This window comes from Tenrec ecaudatus, chromosome 1, assembly GCF_050624435.1.
Source record: "Tenrec ecaudatus isolate mTenEca1 chromosome 1, mTenEca1.hap1, whole genome shotgun sequence".
Classification (NCBI taxonomy): domain Eukaryota; kingdom Metazoa; phylum Chordata; class Mammalia; order Afrosoricida; family Tenrecidae; genus Tenrec; species Tenrec ecaudatus.
In genome coordinates this window covers 165,691,676-165,713,171 of record NC_134530.1, presented here as the reverse complement: position 1 = coordinate 165,713,171, position 21,496 = coordinate 165,691,676, and the positions used below count along the sequence as shown (strand labels likewise).

The 21,496-nt window shown below is 46.5% G+C and overlaps 1 long non-coding RNA gene across 2 annotated transcripts; it reads right to left on the bottom strand.

Annotated features, from left to right (window-relative positions):
* Nucleotides 1-4: 4 nt before the first annotated feature.
* On the bottom strand, nucleotides 5-21,470 carry LOC142461298 (uncharacterized). Of its 2 annotated transcripts, none has more exons than XR_012786882.1 (4): nucleotides 20,822-21,470; nucleotides 10,658-10,854; nucleotides 8,695-8,966; nucleotides 5-1,165 (listed from the first exon to the last, which is right to left on the bottom strand). It is a non-coding gene; the product is annotated as an uncharacterized LOC142461298 (long non-coding RNA). The 2 variants fall into 2 exon arrangements; XR_012786881.1 differs by lacking the exon at nucleotides 5-1,165 and adding an exon at nucleotides 5,416-6,937.
* Between the last annotated feature and the right edge of the window lie 26 nt (nucleotides 21,471-21,496).

The following is a 21,496-nucleotide window of genomic DNA, read 5'->3' as shown; positions in this document are numbered from 1 at the left end:
CCCAATCACACCCCAACCCCCCGCCAGGAGCCTAAGCCCAATGATACCCCCAGTCTGCTGGAGTTCTGGATCCTGATATAGATCCTCCCCACACCTCATCCTGTCTACCCATGATCTCAGTCCACACTGGAAAATGTGCCTCCCCTCCACGCCCATCCCATCGCCACTGTCTTTGCAGGGAAGCTGTGCTGGGGGGGAGGGAGGGATAGGGGGAAGGTGGGAGGTGGGTAGGTAAAGTGTCAGGTCTTTTTTTGCCAAGCATTTCCACCTGCTCGACAACTTCGTGCCTTTGGCAGGCTAAAGACAAGGTGTGCTGCCCCATTCTCTCAGCGTGCTGCTGGAGGAGGAGGCCCTTGCAGGATAATACATCAGGGTCTGTCTCATGAACACAGAGGGAGAGCCCCGGAGAAGAGAAGGCTTTAGATTGGGTGCCTGGATGCAAGGCGGCGGCGGCAGCAGGGTGCTCACCAGGTCAGCTGAGCCCTGCTCATTCTGCTTCCGTGCGACCTCAGGCCATCCATCCATCCATCTCTGTGGGCCCTGTCTGCTCTTCAACATGCCCAGATTCACCTTGCCCAGCCGGCAGGAAAGATAGCTGCTTCATGTTTGGGACTTATTTTCTCTTGGCTTGGAAAAATGAAGCAGGGCCGGAATTTCCAGGGTTCTGCTGTTTATTTAAAAGATCCGATTCTCAGACCCTTTCTTTTTTCACCTTGTTCGTTCGTCATCTGAATTCTCTCCCTTGCCTGTGACTGCACCACCCTCTTGTGTTTCCATAGAGAGGTGATGCCACCCCCTGGTCATGGCTCTGAACTTCACTTTGGGCTCCTTCGATTTTCCAGCATTGCCTTCGGTCACGTAGTGTCGGGAACCACATCATCTCCTGGACCCTTACTTGTCGCTGGGTTGAGAGAACGAAAACACAACCCTTCTCATGGTGAAGAGATCGTTTCGACCACCTAGTCCAGTCCCTCATTATAGAGTGAAAGCGGCTGGCCCAAGGCCACCAGGGAAGTGGTGGCTGAGTCAGGATTCAATGGTCTCTTGGCTCTTAGATCATGGCTCTTCCCACGATGACAGCACGATGCTCAGTAGGCTTTTCTTTCCACTCATGATTGCGTTCCCCTTCCCAAGGGCCACATACATCCCTGGGGAGGCACCTAGGCTGCGAAGGGAAACCGCATCAGGACGGGGCCATCTCTCTGAGTGGTTCCCATCCACAATTGCCAGTAAGGGAGACGGAATGGTCCCCACAGTTGAGTGCTGCCCACGTTCACCCGGGCAACCCCATTGCTCTAGGGCCTAGCTTGACAGTCTCCTCCTCAGCCTCAGCTAGAGTCCAGATGAGGTCTGCCCTCCGTGAAAAATGACTTTCAACAACAAATGGCCTTCACAGTCTCTGACTCTCCCCGGCCCTCTGCACAGGTCTCTCCAGCCCAAAGGGGGATTAAAAGCCAAGGCTGCAGGCCTGAGTTATTCCCCTGCAGAGCCTAGAGAGGACGGATTGCATTTGTAGCAAAGAGGACAGAGGCTAGAGCTTTGATTGGTGGGGTGGGGGGGTGCTTACAAACAGCAGGGATTAAAGATCAGAGTCACACCCCCTCTGCTGCCTCACCAGCCTGAGCAGACAGACTGGAGGCAAGTCCCCAGGCTGGGTCAGGGTGTGCACAACTTCAGTCATCAGCCATACGTTTGTTCTCTTTTCCTGGAAGTCAACTGTTAGGGAATCATTTCAGATTTATTTTTTAAAAACTCCAAAGACCATGAGAATTATATGTCTTTTATTTACCAAATTGAAATGAAACTGCAGGGCATCAAAAGTACATTGTTCCTGGGAATAGACAGGACAACGGTAGTATACTACCCATGCACCTCAAACTATCAAATATTGCTGACAGATAATGTTAAAGTTCTAAATGAATGGAGAAATGTTTCATGCTCAGGTGTCAGAAGACTCGGTATTTTTCTAAATTGATCTGTCGATTCAAGGCAATTCCAATGAAAATGATATCAGGCTCTTTTAGTGACTGTTGAAAGCTGACAAGCTGATTTAAAGATTCACTTGGCACGGATCAATCAAGAATCCCCTCCCAAAGGGACGAGTAACGGAAAGGTGGGTGAGGGGTGACAGAGGATGGTGTAAGATATGGAAATAATAATCTATAACTTATCAAGGGTTCGTGAGGGAGGGAAGGTGGGGTAGGGGACAAAATGGAGAGCTGATGTCGGGCTCAAGTGGGAAGAGAATGCTTTGAAAATTACGATGGCGGCATATGTGTAAATGTGCTTGACACATTGGAAGAATGTATCAATTGTGATAAGAGATGTAAGAACCCCCCAATAAAAGTATTTAATAAAAATAACGACTCTCTTGGAAGTACAAAGGACCTTGGCTGGCCGTAACAGTTTTGTTCAAGAAAATAAGTTCGATGTTTCACACTTCCTGATTTCAAGACTTGCCTCAGAGCTTCAGTAGTTAAGTCAGCGTGGAATTGGCAAAAAGGATAGATACATAAATCAATGCCACAGAATTGAAAATTCAAAAATGAACCCAGATAAAGCACAAACTAAACTCCCTGTCATTAAGTCAATTCTGACCAGATACCAGTGGTTAATTGATGTCTGACAAAGATGCGAAGACCACTTGCTAGACAATGATTAGTCTTTAATAAATGTTTTTTTAAACAGCTGAATATCCAGATGCAAAACAAGGAGAACTTTAACCAATATCTCTATCTACAAAAAAAAAAAAAAAGACTCAAAATGGAACACAGACCTAAGTGTAAAACTTTAGACTCCCAAACTTCCAGAAGAAAACAGGAGATTAGTCTCTGTGGCACCTTGAGGTGAGCTTTCTGCCGTTGGGCTTTGGCACATTGAGCAGCCGGTGGGTCAATCCACCTCATTAAAGGTCAGCCTCCTATCCCAAGGACAGGAGACAGTCTCCCCACCCTAGCTTCTCAGGCCTATCCAGGCTGGACTGCTTTTAAGACAGATTCGTTTGCTCTTCTGGCAGTCCACAGGTTTGTCAGTATTCTTCACCACCACTACAGCTCAAGAGCATCAATTCCTCAATCTTCCATATTCACTGCCTGACTTTCATAAGCACACGAGGCAACTAAAAACCTGGCTTGGGTCCGGGGCACTCTAGGCCTTATCCCTCAGCACTTTAAAGAGGTCTGTGCCGCAGATTTACCTAGTGCGGTGCTTGGCTGGATTCCTTGACTGCTGCTTCCATGAGCATTGACTGTGGATTCAAGAAAGATGAAAGTCTTGCCAACTTCAGTCTTTTCTGTGTGTGTCATGATGGTATCTATTGGTGCAGTTGTGAGGATTGTTTTCTTTACATTGAGTTGTCATCCACACTGATTTTCATCAGCCAGTGCTTCAAGTCCTCGCTTTTAGCAAGCACGGCTGTGTCATTTGCGTACGGCAGGTGGTTAACAAGCCTTCCTCCCACGCTGATGCCGCCCTCTTCTCTACTCAGTCCGGCCTCTCAGAGGATTGGCCCCGCAGACATACGGAGTAGGCATAGTAACAGGGCACAACCCTAATGCACAAGTCTCCTGACTAAGCATTTGCTTGTCCTGCTTGAACAACTGCCTCTCGGTGTGTGTACAGCTTTTTTTTTTTTTCAAACTTTTTTTAATTTTATTTTTTATTTTAACAATTTATTGGGGGCTGATACAATTCTTTTCACAGTTCATACATATACATACATCAATTGTATAAAGCACATCTGTACAGTCTTTGCCCTAATCATTTTTTTCTCTTTTCTTCTTTTACATTTTATTAGGGACTCAAACAACTCTTACCACAATCCATACATATACATACATCAATTGTATAAAGCACATCCATACATTCCCTGCCCCAATCATTCTCAAGGCATTTGCTCTCCACTTAAGCCCCTTGCATCAGGTCCTCTTTTTTTCCCCCCCTCCCTCCCCATTCCCCCCTCCCTCATATGCCCTTGGTAATTTATACCTCGTTATTTTGTCATATCTTGCCCTATCCGGAGTCTCCCTTCCCCCCTTCTCTGCTGTCCTTCTCCCAGGGAAGAGGTCACATGTGGATCCTTGTAATCAGTTCCCCCTTTCCAACCCACTCACCCTCCACTCTCCCAGCATCGTCCCTCACACCCTTGGTCCTGAAGGTATCATCCACCCTGGATTCCCTGTACCTTCAACCCTCATATGCACCAGTGTACAGCCTCTGTCCTATCCAGCCCTGCAAGGTAGAATTCGGATCATGGTAGTTGGGGGGAGGAAGCATCCAGGATCTGGGGGAAAGCTGTGTTCTTCATCGGTACTACCTCACACCCTAAATAACCCATCTCCTCTCCTAAACCCCTCTATGAGGGGATCTCCATTGGCCGACATTTGGGCCTTGGGTCTCCACTCTGCACTTCCCCCTTCATTTAATATGATATATATATACATATATACACATACATATATACATATACACATATATACACATACATACACACACATATCTTTTTTTTTTTGCATGATGCCTTACACCTGGTCCCTTGGGCACCTCGTGATCGCACTGGCCGGTGTGCTTCTTCCATGTGGGCTTATTTGCTTCTGAGCTAGATGGCCGCTTGTTCACCTTCAAGCCTTTAAGACCCCAGACACTATCTCTTTTGATAGCCGGGCACCATCAGCTTTCTTCACCACATTTGCTTATGCACCCATTTGTCTTCAGCGATCCTATCATGGAGGTGTGCAGTCAATGGTATGATTTTTTGTTCTTTGATGCCTGGTAACTGATCCCTTTGGGACCACTCGATCACACAGGCTGGTGTGTTCTTCCATGTGGACTTTGTTGCTTCTGAGCTAGATGGCCGCTTGTTTATCTTCAAGCCTTTAAGACCCCAGTCACTATCTCTTTTGATAGCCGGGCACCATCAGCTTTCTTCACCACATTTACTTGTTCACCCACTTTGACTCCAGCCGTTGTGTCGGGAGAGTGAGCATCATAGAGTTCCAATTTAATAAAAGAAGGTATTCATGCATTGAGGGAGTGTTTGAGTAGAGGCCCAAGGTCCTTCCGCCACCTTAATACTTGACCTATATAGACACATAGATCTATTTCCCCATCCTCCTATATATATTTGCATGTACATGTCTTTGTCTAGACCTCCATGAATGCCCTTTGACTCCTAGCTCTTTCCTCCATCTCCCTTGACCTTCCTCCTGCCCTACTACCATGCTTCATCGCCACCTGGGCTAGAGTATACCTCTTCTCTAAGCAACCTTACCCTTGATCATTTCCCACCAGGCCTGCCACTCCCCCTTCTCTACCATTTGGGGTCCCATGTTTTTCCCTTGTCCCTGGGTTTGTTAACACCACTTCCTTAACCCCCCTACCCCCCCACCCCAAGTCCCCCCGGAACTGTCGGTCCCGTTGTTTTTCATCCACATAGTTCATCCAGCCTGTCCTATTCAGACAGACCTGTGGAGTCACTAACATGCACGAAAACTAGACAGAGGAAAACAAAGCAACAGTATACAACCAGACAACAAAACAACAAAAACAAACCACTGAAAAAGAACAGAACAAAACAGTTCACAAGAGAAAAGCTTGTAGTTAGTTCAGGGATCGTTTGCTGGCCCTTAGGAGCGTTTTCCAGTCCAGTCTGTTGGGGCACCACGCCCTGGCCCCAAAGTCCACTTTCAGCATTCCCTGGGGACCTTGCCACTCCATTCCCTTGCTGTTCCGCTGCACTCCCCCAGTGCTTTGCCTCGGTGTGGTGGGATCAGGTCAGGTGCAATTCCCACACTGTATCTCCGGTGCTGTCCCCTGTATCGCCCTTAGTCACTGAGGGGCATCATGTCTCATAGTAGGGCCAGCCATGTTGTTCTCTCTGTGGACTGGCTGCTCTACTCAGGAACATCATCATCACGGCCTGGTGGGCCAGGCTGTGCTCCACTCTCTCCTCCTGCCCCTTCATCTGCTCCCGTGTGCTCTGATCAAATATGTCCATCTCCCGGAGCTGCAGAGTCAATGTCGTCCTTTGGAACAAATTCTTGGCATGAGCACAATAAGGAAAGGAATTCCCATTCTCCTCCGTGTGGTCCGTACTTCGCTGTCGTCCACACGGTCGAATGCCTTTGCGGTCAATAAAACCCAAGCAAACACCTTCCTGGTGTCCTCTGCTTGCGACCAGGCAAATCTGACAGCAGCAGTGACGCCCTCATTCCACATCCTCTTCTGAATCCGGCTTACATTTCAGCTCACTGTCCTGTGACAGTCGGGTTTTGTGTCAACTTGCCTGGGTCAAGATGCTCGGTGGTTCGACAGGCAAGGTCCGGTCATCCCTCACGATGTGAGCTAACACGACACAATCAAGGCCATAGTGGGAACTGCTGGGAGCAGCCAGTTGATAGATTAGGGTGCATGGCAACCCCTTTAATCAGGTCACAGTCCTGATGCCATTGAAAGAAACCCTCTTCAGAGGTGTGGCATAGATACAGATATAATTACACACATAAACATAGTTTTCCCCATATAAGCATGCTGTAGAAAACTGTGCTTGTGTTTTGCTGGGTCTGGATTTTATATATAGTTTTGCTTCTCTAGAGAACCCAGACTAATACACACTCTGTTTGTTTTTCGACTTTTTAATTGTCTTCAGCAAAGTTTTACTTGCATATGATATTAATGACATTGTTATATAATTTCTGCATTTGACTACATGCTTGTCAATTTCAGATTGAAGAACTTCATAAAATTCTTAAATTTCTTCATCAGTGGCACTCGTGGTTGGCATGTAAATTTGCATAATAGTTGTAGCAGCTGGGTTTATCACAGACAGCACTATACGATAGATCTTGAGTTGTTCTTTTTTTTAGAGCATCACGGAATTTTAATCCTCCTTTTCCAGGTTGCCTAGAACACTTGTGAAGAAGAAACCTGTAGACAGTAACTAAAAAAGAGAAGAAGAAAGTTAGTAACTGCCACAGGTGGCTGCCAGATAGCGGCACGGGCTCAATTCTCCACAGAGCCCTGCTTTCCCGGGAAGGCAGGCACGGTCTGAATGCACTGCGGGGTCTCTGCTCTTACTCGCTGGAATCAATCGCGGCAGATTGTAGGCCACGGTCGCTTTTCATCATCTTTCTTTGCAAACTCTTCGGCATTCTTACAGAATTGTTTGCGGTCCTTAGAGTCTTCTTAGGCTAAGTCAGCCCCATAAGGGCCTCGATGACGTGGTGGCTGGCTTCAAGTTGTCGGTGCGAATTCCGGCCAGACAGACCTGCCCCCTCACAGATGTTTGAGTGATAGATCTTTGGGGTTTGAAGGGTAAGTTTCTGGAAAGCCGATTTTGATGATATGGAGGTTGTCAGAAACCAAGCTGAATGTTACAGCTGCTTCCATGCCGCATTCGGGAGCCCCTTCAAGCTCCTCCTTCGGCTTCCCACTGGCTGTGACTTGCGTCGGGTGCTCTACGAATGTTCTTTTTGACAAGGAATGCCTCGCCATAGCTCTGGAATCTCTCATTCCTGGCATGTGAATCATATGAGTATCGGACGCACTAGGCCCAACACCAGTTCATATCAGCTCACAGATTCCTAGCCCATCAACCTTTATGTGTCCCATTTCTTTTTTAACAACTTTGAACTGTCCTGGATTCATACTTCATAAACTCCATGTTCCAATTGTTCAGCGATGTCTAACACTGTTCCGTCTCATTTTGAGTCAAACCCCGTGCGCAGAGATAGGTCTCGGAGGCTTTACTCCACACATCGTTCAGGCGACTCAACTCTGAGGAGGCAGCTCCCCCCAGTCGTGCTTTGAGTGCCCTCCAACCTGAGGGGCTCAGCTCCCAGCACTGTCTCTGACCATGGTCAGCTGCTCTCTACAAGGTTTCCAGCGGTTAGTTCCTCCTAAGTGGACAGCCTATGCCTTCCCCTATCTGCTCTGAGTCTGTGAGTTCCACTGAAACCTGTCCCCCAGGGGTGCTCCTGCTGATATTTGAAATACCAGAGTCTTAGCTTCCAGTCTCACAGCCAATGTCAGCTGGGTAGTGGCATTATCACTGCAATATAAGTGACTAACAAATACTTACACTGAACAAAAGAAGTCATGTATACTATGACTCGTTGGTTCCTTAAGAGTCTAGGAAATGAAAGTTAATGTCTAGTGATAGAAAGCAGATCAGAAGCTACAGGGGAGGTGGTGGAGGGGAGTAGAATGAGGAGAGAGGTTACAAAGTGATATGAAGAAGCCTGGCTGGAGGGGTAGTGGATATGTTTATCACCTAGTTTGTGATGATCTTTTCATGAATGTTTAAATATGTCAGAGCTTATCAAGTTATAAACTTCAAGTAGGTGCAGTTTATGGAATGTTAATTATACCTCAATAAAACTAGTTGTTGGTTTATTTATTTATTAAAAAGGAGGGAAACCCCTAGTAATAGCAGTTACCTCCCATAAGAGGAATGGGGCTGACAGCAATGGGGAAGGAGATTCTCCGCTAGGTGCTACTTTGTGTCTTTTGAAAGTTGAATCACAAGAACACTGTACCTATTGGTATACAAGGAGGCAATGCTATTTACATAAAGTAAAAGTGGCTTTAAGCCAGGCAATGCAGAATCTACCATGTGAGGGCAATAAACTCCCCTTGCCTCGGGTGGTCCAAGCAATCTGGGGCTTACACATTCCCGAATGGAGAATTACTACTCACCATCTCCTGCAGCCAAGAAGAGAAGACACCTGGGAGCCGCCAGGCCAGGGTGCTGTCGCTGCCTCCATGTGCTCTGGGCCAGGGTCATTGAAGAAGCTCCTCACTCAGCTGCCCAGGCTGTGCTCTGAGCACTCAGCCTTTCTGGTCTCCAAGGCTCCCCAGCTGAGTAGGTTTCCATTTCAGATGGCAGGTGTTCACCTTCCCAAGGAAGGGGGAGGACGATGCATCCTCACACTTGCAGATGATCAGAGGCTTTCTCCGGTGCCACTCTTCTAAAGCAAATAGAAGTTACATCTTCAGTCATTGATCATGCTAGCTTCATCCTGGTTAGGACACCCTGCCACACACCACCCTCTAACAGGGGGGCCTCTACCATCCCTTGTAGTCTCCACTCTCAGCTAGGGCTTCACGGATGCCTGGAAATCAATTTATATGCCCTTGATCCCCAATCTTTTATCTGTTCATCCAAAGAGAGTACTCATTAAGCATCTATCTCCTGTTGAACCTGAATGTCCGGAGCCATGAGGCCCAGCCATTGCTTGGAATTTATTAGGACTTGCCTGGAGCCGTGAGGCCCGGCCATTACTTGGAATTTATTAGCCTGAGCTCTGGGCATTCTTCTACCCCAGCCTAAGTGACAGAGCACTGCAGCTGTAAAGCTTGAGCAAATAAGGTGTGATGCTCTTTAGATAAGCATCCCCTTGATTGGGCAAAAGATCGTCTTCCCCTATGCTTGATTTGCATGTACATGCCACTCCTCTGAGTACCTAATTGAAGACTGTAAGCCCTTACTGACTCATGGGCAGGGCACGCTCCCCTGAACTCCCTGATTGGCCTGTGGCCAAGGTAGCCTAATCTGCATGTGCAGCTGAGGCTGCCCCCTTGGCTGGCCCTTATAAGCTGTGACTCTTTGTTCATTAAAACAGGACTTGATCAGGATATTGTCTTGTCCTCATTCTCCGTGCCTCTTGTACCCCCCCAATTCCCACTCTCTCCCCCAGGACCCACGGTGAACGTCCCGTGGGACGGGACACCTGAACATGGAAGGATGCATGCTCGTTGGTGGAGGCAGTCACTGCCAGCCTAAGAAGGGAGTCAGTTTAAGGAAAGTCTCCCTATGGAGGCGGGCGGAGAGAGGGACAGTAGAGAAACCTGCGCCTCCAGTTCTGGGGGTGAACACTTTTGCTTCTTGAGTTGGGGTTTCTATTACTTAACATAGCATCAGGAGCATTCTGGTTCAAGCAAGGAGGGGGTAAAGGAGTGATAAATAGTATTTTTTAAGGGATGAGGAAGCAGAATACGTTTACAGGCTGAGAAGTTTCCCTAGGAGGGAAATAAAAAGAGAAAACTACAGGTGGTGGAGGTCAGAGGTCCCTGCGGAATGGGAAGAGCCTGAGTGGAAGCTTCCTCTCCTCACCATGCCCTGGGGGCTAGGCGCCTGGCACTACACTCCCCAGGGGTCTACAGATTTCGTTGTCCGTGCAGCACTCACCACGGCATTGACGTAAAGTAGAAAGACAGCACCAAGGCTTCACGAATAACAGAGCTGACATACAATTGGCTCAACCCTCCTAAACAACTTAAAACCTGGGCAAAATTCAGGAAATGCCATTTCCAGATGATCTGTAACAACAGGCAGTTCAGAACTGCAGGCCTGGGAGAAGGGAAACAGCTGAGGTGGTCCCACAATTGCCTTAGGTTCCTCCCTCAAGGTGATTTCCAAGGACAGAAAACCTAAGCCGAGCTGAGATGAGATGGAGGTAAGCGCTCAGGGCAGCAAAGCAGTTAGGATTTATGGGTAGAAGACCAGGAAAGTGGGCATTAGACCTGGAAGTTGCCCCAGAAAGCTCCCTAGAGGTCATTGGGGGCCTGAAAATGCACATGAGCATGCACAGTGTGGAACTCTGAAAGGTCAGGCAAAGAGCACCGACTGGGGAACTGTGCGTTCACCCTCAGAGCTTACCAAGGGTGGTAGACCTGCAAGTTCCTGCTGGCCGATGGAGGGTGCTGGAAAGCCTGGCTACCAAAGAAGACTCTAGAAGAGCCCACCTTAGAGGAGGGCCACACTTGTGCCGGAGTACAGGCTACTGGAGGTTTGCCTTGGCCAACTTCAGCGTCAGCCTCCAATAGAACAAGCTGCTCTGAAAGGATCTTCAATGCCTGTCAAAACAAACCAGCACTCTTTAAAAGAAAAGATTAAATTGTTAACTAAAATAACAGCTAACAAGTCTAACATCTAATCAAAATCACTAGACATGCAACGAAGTATTGAAATGTGAGTTGTAATCTGGAGGTAAGTCAATCAACAGAAACAGGCACAAAAAATGTCATGAATAATGGTATTTGTAGACAAGGTTTTTAAACAGTTGTAAGAGAATGAACAAAAAGCATCATTAAAAAGAGAAAAAAAAAAGAAATAGGATACTAAAAAAAAAGTCCAAGGGCTTGACAAATCCTGACCCCTAACAGGTATAAAACTGGGGTTGACACACACGCTCCAAGTGGAGAGGGACTAGGGTTTCTGGAACGCTCCAGGCTCTTCCCAAACGGATTTCACTCGTGCACGCTCCCCACAACTAAGAAACAAATAAACTGTTTTCCGTCCCCCCCCAAAAAACAACCACAAAACTGGGGTTGACTTATAAAAAACAACCACGCTCTGAAATTGACCAAAGGCAAACATTTATGATCGAAAACTCCCGATACGACCGTGGAATTCTGCAGTCTTCTCACTTAGAGCTGTACCTATCCTTTGCCTGCCTCCCCTCCAGACAGGCGGGAGGGAAAGGAAGTTTGATTAGGGTGGGGCTGGCCATGAAACTTAATAACCACAGAAGAAAGAGACAACTTATTTGGGGCACAGGGCAGAAGCCTATAACCTTGACTTTGGCATTGCCAGTAGCAACCTCAGTAGGAAATGAATGGAAAACTCACAGCTCTGCAAGTCTAAGGAGTTGTGGTTCCAGTCAGACTGAGTAGTACAACCTCAGTTAGTAATGAGGTCCTGGAGATGAGTAAGCAATAGACGTGCTTGCTGGGAAACAATGGATATGGACTGATGTGATCCGAAAAAGCAAGAAAAAATACCATGGAACTACAATACTATATTAGAAAACATCTGTACAATTTAAAAGATCATAAAAAGAAACACAAACTTGGGGATGTTGGAAACAAAAAGCACAATGGATGATGTATATCTAACCATATCAACAGTTATTATAACTGTGCATGAACTAAACATTCTAGATTCAAAAAACAAAGGGGTTGGTTTAAGGCGGGTCAGGCTGGAGAAAAGAGCAAGATTCAATTATCCAGTCTACAAAGATACACTTTAGTTTAAACATCACAAATGAGTTGAAAGTAAAATATGAAACTAGACAACTGAGTAAGCACTCACCACAAGAGAAATGGAATGGCATATTAGTAATCATGCAAAAATAACTTAAGCATTAGTAATAGGGATAAAAGGGGTCTTTCATAATGATGAAAAGATCAGTGTACCAGGAAGATTTAACCATTACAGATTTATGAAAGGGATTTTAAAACTTTGTGAAAATATTCCATTATATTTTAATTCCATTTTCCCACAGACTTTTTGAAGTCCCTGAAATATATATTTAAAAAGTGAAACCTTTGCTTTTCAACAGACACCACTAATAAAAATAATTACTTGACAGATTACAAATTAGTACAAGGATCTGTGTGTACAGAATACTAGGGGCTTCAAAAAGTTTGTGGAAAATGGAATTAAAATGTAATGGAATGTTACCACAAATTTTTAATCCCACCTCCCCCCAACAGCACAAATTTTTAAATCCCCTCTCATACATAAAATGTTTCTACAACTCAACAATAAGACAAAAAAAAGTTATGAAATTAGAACATCAGGACAAAGAATTGGAATAGACATTTCCTCAAACACCATAGATAGTGTTAACACCTTTTTCATTAATCTCCCTTTTGACACATTTTAAATTTGTTCTAGTTTTTAATATTGTCTACTTTCTTTTTGATTGATATTTTTCTGTTTTACTTTTGCTAGTTTTTTGTTTCTTAAAGATGTTTTTCTGTATATGAAATCCAGTATAGGTATATCTATAGCAACAGTAACTAGATTAATGGTTTCTTGTGCATATGGCAGGAGAGGTTGGGGGGAAATGGAGAACTAATATTGATGAGCATAAGAAAATGTTCTGCGGGATAAACAGTCTGGAGGAGAAGACAATGTACTGACAGTTCCAGGGTGACATGGGAGAAGTGGGGGAGTGGGTGTTAACAAACCCAGGGAGAGGGAACAAGTGATCTAAACTCAAGGGGGAGGAAGGTGTAGGAGGCCTGGTAGGGCTTGATCAAGGCAATGTAACTGAGAGGAATTACTGAAACCCAAATGAAGGCTGAACATGCTAGTGGGACAAGAGGAAAGAACTAGGAGGCAAAAGGCATTTATAGAAGTCTAAATACAGGGATGAACATATGTAAATATATTTATATATGAGGAGGAGGAAATAGATCTATGTACATATATTTATAGGTTTACTATTAAGGTAACAGAAGGACATTGGGCCTCTACTCAAGAACTCCCTCAATGCAAGAACACTTTGTTCTATTAACCTGGCATTCCATGATGCTCACCTTCCCTACAACATCACTGAAGACAAAGCAGGTGCATAAGCAAATGTGGTGAAGAAAGATGATGGTGCCCGGCTATCAAAAGATATAGCATCTGGGGTCTTAAAGGCTTGATAAACAAGTGGCCATCTAGCTGAGAAGCAACAAAGCCCATATGGAAGAAGCACACCAGCCTGTGCGATCATGAGGTATTGATAGGATCAGGTATCAGGCATCAAAGACCCATAACAAAAAATTCATATCATTCTGAATGAGGGGGAGTACAGGGTGGAGACCCAAAGCCCATCTGTAGACAACTAGACATCCCCTTACAGAAGGGTTGCGGGGAGGAGATGAGCCAGCTAGGGTGCAGTAGAACACCGATAAAACACACAACTTTCCTCTAGTTCTTGAATGCTCCCCCCCCCACTATCATGACCCCAATTCTACCTTACAAATCTGGCTAGACCAGATAAGAGCTGGAAACACAGGGAATCCAGGATAGATAACCCCTCAGGACCAATATTGAAAGTAGCCATACCAGGAGGGAAAGGTGAAGGTGGGGGGAGATAGGGGGAATCAATCACAATGATCTATCTATAACCCCCTCCCAGGGGGATGGACAACAGAAAAGGAGACATTGGTCAGTGAGAGATATGAAATAATAATAATTATTTATTTATTTATTTTATTAGGGACTCATACACCTCCCATCACAATCCATACATACATCAATTGTGTAAACCACATTTGTACATTCGTTGCCCTCATCTTTCTCAAAACATTTGCTCTCCACCCAAGCCCCTGGCATCAGCTCCTCATTTTTTCCCCTCCCCTTCCCTCATGAACTCCTGATAATTTAAAAATTATCAAGGGTTCATGAGGGAGGGAGGGGTGGGGAGGGAGGGGAAAAATGAGGAGCTGAAACCAATGGCTCAAGTAAAAATAAAATGTTTTGAGAATGATGATGGCAACAAATGTACAAATGTGCTTAACACATGGATGGACGGATGGATTGTGATAAGAGTTGTACGAGCCCCCAATAAAATGATTTTTTAAAAAAGTCCTGAAACCGATTGTGCTGATGATTGCACAACTCTTCTTCATAAGGCTGAACTACTGAGTTGTACGATTTGTGAACTATATGACAATACAGTGTCTTTAAAAAGAAGACTGGTAATGGATGAAGCACATTAAATGTTGCTCACAACTAATCATTAGAGAATTAAAACCACAATGAGATATCACTACATAATACACTCAAAGCAAAACAAAACAAACCTGCTAAAACTCACTGCCCCCAAACCCCCAGACCTCACTGCCATGGAGTGATTTCGGACTCACAGTGACCCTATAGGTCAGGGTAGAAGTGCCCTGCAGGCTTCCGGGACTAACTTTTCATGGAAGTGGGAAGTCCCCATCTTTCTCCCGCACAGTGGCTGGTGACTGTGAACTGCAGCCCATGTGTAACCCATTTCCGGACAGAAGAGATGAGAAAAGGAGCTACCTACCTACCACCAAGAAAGAAGAATCAGGCGCGAAACACAGCCTTTAAACCTGGGATCCCTGCACAAAGAGCTCCTAGACCCAGGGGGATATTAAGACTAACGCACATGGAGATTTCCAAGGGAGCCCTAGCCCACAGATGTTGACAGAAGACAAGAACTTTTCCCAGAGCCAACAGAGAAAAAGCCTTCCCTTACAGCCGGTACCCTGAATGGGGACATCTAGCTCCCTAAACTGTGAGAATGAATTTGTTCCTTACTCACTTGTGAAATTTCTATCATAGCAGCACTAGCTAACTGACACTGACACAGACGGGTCACGCGCAAGGTTACAGAAGTAGGTGCTGGAGTAGAGAGTAAGAGCCTGAGCACAGTACCCAGGTTGTTATGTGGCTGTTGCTTGGTTTTGCCTGTTCAGTGGAAACGAGGGAAACCACTGAGATGGATTAATTCTGACTTAGAGGCCTCTCCGGAAGTGCAAACCCAGGGGAACATATGTATGTCCACATACAGAGACTTACTGAGGAAATGACTCACACAGTTATTACGAAGTCACTAAGGTCATCAGAGGGTTAGTGACCTCAGCTGGTTCACATGGAGAGGAACTGACTCATCCCAAACCTGAAAGCTCGGAGACAGCTGGAGGCCTCTGCTGGCTCATGAGGTTGGCAGGGTTGGTGAATCCCAAATCTGCAGGTCACACAACAGGTGGGAAGCTGCAGGATCCAGAAAATGGGAAACTCAGAGAAGTCCAAGTTTATAATATGGGTGCAAACCACACCCTCAAGAAAACTCTTCTTCCAAATGATAAGCTGCTCACATCAGATCACACTCTGGGAGATGACATACAGCCTCTTTCAAGTGAATGCGAATTTTAGCCTGGCCAAGGTGACATGTAACATTAACCATCACCGGACAGAACAGCCACAACAATGGGCTCAAACATACCAATGATTTTGAAGCGGGCACAGACCGGGCTACATTTCCTTCAGTTAGACACAAGGTTGACATGAGTCAGAGGCAACACAAAGATAACTAACTAACAGCCGCCTTTTCCCTGTTGATGTGGACGGTCTGTAGATGGGAATGGTGAAGAACAGTAGGGATGATATAGTCAGATTATGACTTCTAAAGGAAGACGGATGGAAGAATGCGCGTATCATGTTGGGGTTTTTGGTCACTTCCCATTAGGGAAGAAATCTTTGTCCCTGGTATAGGTGCTCAACAAATGTTTGCTGCATGAATGTCCTTGGAACCTGCTTTCCTGACCAACAAATGTCCCTCCAAGGGCATCTACTTTGTTTCTCTTTCTTCTCGGAGAAATATTGAAGGATCAGACCACTGCTCACTAGATGAAATGAAAAGTTAAAACTAACCATGCAGCCCAGGACCATCTCTCCAAGCAGATCCAACAGCCCCTCTTCTGCCCTTAGGGTTAGGGAAACACAGAAGCTCAGGAACCGGGGGATCTCTAGAGGCAGTAAACAGACACTGTCCCTGGATGCACAGGGCCTCTGGCGAGGCTGCTGTTAAAACTGGTTAGCACTCAGAAGTGAGCCTGTCTGGCTCTGAGGAGTGAGGCGAATGTTGATTGGCTGGTTTTCACTGAGGTGACTTATTATCAACGGATTCAAAAGATTTAAAACAGGTTTTATGGTTACATGCTCCACAACGATGGGATAATTAGTTTTTTTCTAAGTTTGTGGGGATTTTTCTCTTTTTTTCCCTTGTCCAAGGCCAGTGCTGTGCTCTCTTCCCAGCTCTGGCTCCATTCGCCATTCCTTCCCGCTTGAGCTTTCTCTAGGGCATCTTCTACCACAAGAAACAGAAATGGCTTTGCCCAGCTCTGATGAGGGCACTAAAGTCCAAGAGCCCGGTGCTGCTTCTGCCAGAGTCCTTCTTGTCTCCCCAACGCCACCTTTCCCTGCCCTCCCTCGCTGCTCTCGCGACGATGGGTGAGAACGTTGCTGAGAGAGAGTCGAGCCCAGATGCGTACTTTTACAGTCTCAGCAGATCTCAATGGGATCAGGGAATACTGGGAAAGCAAGAGTACAGCCCCTAGGAAGCAAATGTCATTATTTTCCTCTTTCATTAGGCTCCTATTTCTGCTTCTTTCAATACATCTGCTCTATTATCCTGGTTTTCTGCTTTTCCTATGCAGACTGCTTCTCTGTCTGCTTTTCTTGGACAGAGCCCAACAAAGTTACCCAAGTGCTAACACCACAGCATGACCTTCAGCATTGAAGACTACCATTGACCAACCAAGAGGACTCTGCTTCTGAGAACCATTGGGATGAGCATCTTTTTTGGCCCTAATGGTATAGTGGGTCATGCATTAGCTGACTGTAAGAAACTCTTGCTCCTGTAAAGAACTACAGAAGCCCCCAGGAGCACTTCTACTCTGCCTGATAGGATCCCTAGGAGCCGGCATCATCCTGAAGACAGTGAGTTTGTTTGTTTTTCGTCTAGTCAAGTATGTTTCCTTGTTGACTCATCTGCGGCCATCAAGCCATAAAGTATGCAGGGTTTTCTTTCCAAAACCTATAGAAGAGGCAGGCTCTACTAAGGGGGCCATGAGAGAGGCGGCTGACGGAACACAGCTAGCACACACTCAAACTACTCCTCTGCCAAATGTGCACCCAGCCCCGTCTTCTGGGCCCATATACACATACAGTTCTAAAGCTACCCATTCCACTAACATGATCCAGTTTTTGCCACCATTAAAACACCTAATCCAAAGTCAAGTCCAACTATCGCATCTGAAGCAATGGAGTCTGTAATGTCAACAGGCACCTTATCCCACCCCCATTGCTCTTCTCCTAGGGGCTTGATTCTTAGGATCCTGATGAAAAACTACACTTGGTAAGGACTACTGAATAATTCAATTGTGTACTGTGTCCCCCCGCATATATGTTGGAATCCCAACCCCTATCTCTATGGTCATAATTATATTTGGAAATAGGGTTTTCTTTGTTAACAAGAAGACTATATCAACACAGGGTGTGTCTTAAACCCAAACACTTCTGCGTTACAAACAGTATAGACACCGGACAAGGATGCACAAAAGAGGAAGATGGGCGCCACATGGAGATTGCCAAAGAGCTGAGGAAATGTAGAAGGCACAGAACCTGAAAGCAAGAGGCCCTTGCCCGAGAGCTGGCATCCTGCATTCAGACTGCTGGTCTCCTGCAGTCTGAGAAAATAGATGTCTGCTCTTTAAAGCTGCCCCATTGGGGTATTTCCCTTACAGAAGCACGACTTAAGGAAGTTATGTTTTACATAACCCAGAAATCCTGGCTATGGAAGAAACAGTGCCACATACCGGATGCTAGTTTAGAATATACACAGCCTCTTAGAGAACATTGTCCCAACCCTGCGAGGTATCACCACCTAGGTGGTGCCGTAATTGTATCTTTAGAAAGACATTTCATTATTCTATCAAGTCAACTGCTTCAGGTTGATGGGGAACATGGCGAGACCGCTCTCTCTGATCCCGACGGCATATTGTATTTGCTGTGGAGCGAGTCCCTTGATCCTAGGCAACGCGATATAGGATACTATGATACTATGAATGGTAGTGTGGGTGAAGCGGTGTACGCAAGGGAAAGCAAACCTGTATGCAGAGTGTCTGTCCCAGAAAGAACAAAATACTGTCCTTTCCTTCATGGAAGTGGTCCAAGGTAATCAGTCTGCCCCAGGTTGTCCCCAGGAAGAGTGCCATATGAGGGATTCAGTGTTGCTGGCGGGGTGGGCTCTCAGCAGTGGCTGTAGCCACGTCAGCCTTGGTGAGTGGAAGTGCATGTCACTGACCCATGCACAACTTCCACCTCTCCTGCCGTGACCACTTTGTACACGAGCCCGTGAGGCAATGGCAGGAAGTGGGCTGGGAAAGAGGCCGACAGACAGCCATAGCATGCATCATCCTATCCACTTGCTACAATCCTCTTCTGAGGTTGCTTTTTTTAGTGTGTTCACGAGACACAAATATCCTTACTTTTGGCCCATTCAGAGGGGTTTATCCAGATGCCATATCCCCATAGTTCCTTGCCACCAATTTTCTAATCATTTTCTTTCCAAGACCCTGGCCAACCAGCCAAACCATTGACCATGTTCCACGAATCAATATACAGCCACACATCTGACCATTTCTCCTTCCAAGCAAAAAGAACCATTAGGTGAAATCAGGAAGCCGCTTCCTTCACCTCTGTCCTTCTTTAGTGGGGTCCGTCTATCACACAGAACCTGGGGTAAGTTTTCTCTTCCTCGGGTCATTGTCAGGAACTCGATGAGCAAAGAGCTCAGTGGCTACGTCTGATCTCCTCTGGCTTCCCTATTGCCCTGAAGCCAAAGTAGACACATACCTGTCTCCGCTCTCTATCCTTCCTTACCTATTAGGAAACCAGTCCCTTTTCTCACAACATGCTACTTCTTTGCTAGGTTTGATCATATGTTACCATGTCTCATTGAACTCCATTACGAAAATGGTTGAAATTGCTTGTTAGCAATTGTACAATACTGCTGGATGTGATTCAACTGTGGAATGATATCAGCATTAGCTCCCAGTAAAATGCTTTTGAAAAAATTAAGTACGTGGCTCAGGCGATTGTGGGTGCTATTAATTCCCAAATCTGACATTTTGCCCTCTGTTGGGCGAGCTTCCTCATCCACGAAGCTGCAGAAGCTAGTGAAATCAAGACAGGCCACAAATCAAGACAGGTGATAGATCACAACACAAATGTCAGGAACTGGGGGTCAAACAGAGGTGAGAGGAACACAGGGTCCAGAACCAGAGCCAAAAATGTTGGAAAGTCAAAGCAGGTCATCTTGCTTCTTTCAACGCTGGTGATCACAAAAGGGAAGGCTTTGACAGATGTGTGGGTTTGGTTTTCCAGGTCATACCCCCAAAGAAACAAAAGGCAGTGGCTTGTGTCACACCCTCTACTAAGGTAGAGACTCAGAATACAGCCCATTCAAATCCTGTAATGGAGAACTCCTTCCCAAGTAGAATTATAACCACTGGCATAGAATGCATACTACATCACAAAAGGAATGATGGCCAGAACAGCCATATAACTGACTGTATCTCAGAAGTCATTGTGACAGGAGTGAGGACCCTGAGCCTGAGTCACTTCCTCGTGTGACCTATTTGTGCCTTCAAGTCTTGCGTGAACACAATCTTGTACACACTTCCAGTTAATAAAGGAGTGCAGTTGTGCACGTACACACTTCCAGTTAATAAAGGAGTACAGTTGTGCACGTCTGACTTTAAGACTCTGAGCCAGAAAATAGCTACTTCCTCATGAGCAGCCCAGGCCACATGGTTACTTGGTGGCCCAAGGTTAAGAACGCAGTCGCTAAGGCCCAGTAACAAGTCAACAGCTATTTCCCAAAAGGAGAGGCGTTATCTGCAGAGGATGGCAGAACGTTTCTCCCAAACTCTAAGCATCTGTCCTGTGATTCACCAATAAGAACTTGACAAAGACTCCAAACAGCAGCTCTATCTGCCACTGCCACTTGCACAAGTGGATAAGGTAGATTACGTAATTCAAGTGGCATTTCAGCTTGCCCAGCCTGGTCTTTTCTGGATCCCACTAAAAACTAGAAGCTTTTTTGTCATTTGATAAATCGATCAGAGTATTACACGCAAGTGAGGAATATACTTGCCTCTAAAATCCAGAGGCCCATCAGACATTGTGCCTCCTTTCTAGTTGTACGTGAGGCCAGGTGTAATAATCTATCCTTCACTTCAGAAGAAATATTTCCACATGTCCACACCCATTGAACTGCTAGAAAATTCCATTGAGGAAGCAGGTGTCTTGAGCTTTTGTCAGTTTAATTCCCCACCATCTAGCATGCAAACATCTTACTAATATGTCTACAGTCATTGACACTTAACTCCTTACTAGGCCCAATCAGCCTGGACCATAATGGACCGGTGTGATATCTTGTGGAAGGAAGAGACTCTCATGATCCCTGTGACTAAATTGTAACATAGTGCTGGAAAGTTTACACACTTGAGGTAAGACGTTGCGGTGTATCGCTGGTCTTTCCAGCTGAAGGCAACTGTTTCTGGTGTTCCTTCCAAACCACAATTAAGAAAAAGACATTGGCTACATCAACAGCTGCACACCAGGTGTACCAGATGTAGTTCTCCTGATTTCAAACAACCAGAACATTCAGAGCGGCACCCGGGGGCCCGCATGGCATCCAAGGTGAACACGTCCCAGGTCCCTCCGGCCGGGCTGCGGGCGGAGCCGAGCTCCTCGGCCGCCTGGCGCCCACCCGCCGCGCGGCACCAGACAGACGCGCGTCGCGATCTCAGGCCCTGCCCTGAAAGCAGGGCTGGACGCGCAGACGTGAAACGAGGACTGGCGAGATTCTTCGGGTGACTTTTCCCTGGAGGAGTCGCGAAGTGCGCCGGGGTCAAAGTCGCGAGCAGCCTCGCCGCTCGGCAGGGAGGGAAAGGCCCCCTGGGCGGGCGTGAGCAGGCCGCCGGTGGGATGCCCGGGCTCCGGCGTGCGGCCGCCTGGGCCACCGACTTGCCCGCAACAAAGATGGCGGCTTCGGCCCCCGTCTTCCCCAAGGGGGAGGCGCAAGCGGGCCGCCCGCAGCCGCCAGCCGCCGCGCGCGAGACGTCGGGAAACCCCCGAGCGCCCAATCGGAACCCACAACGCCGCCGGAAGCGCTCG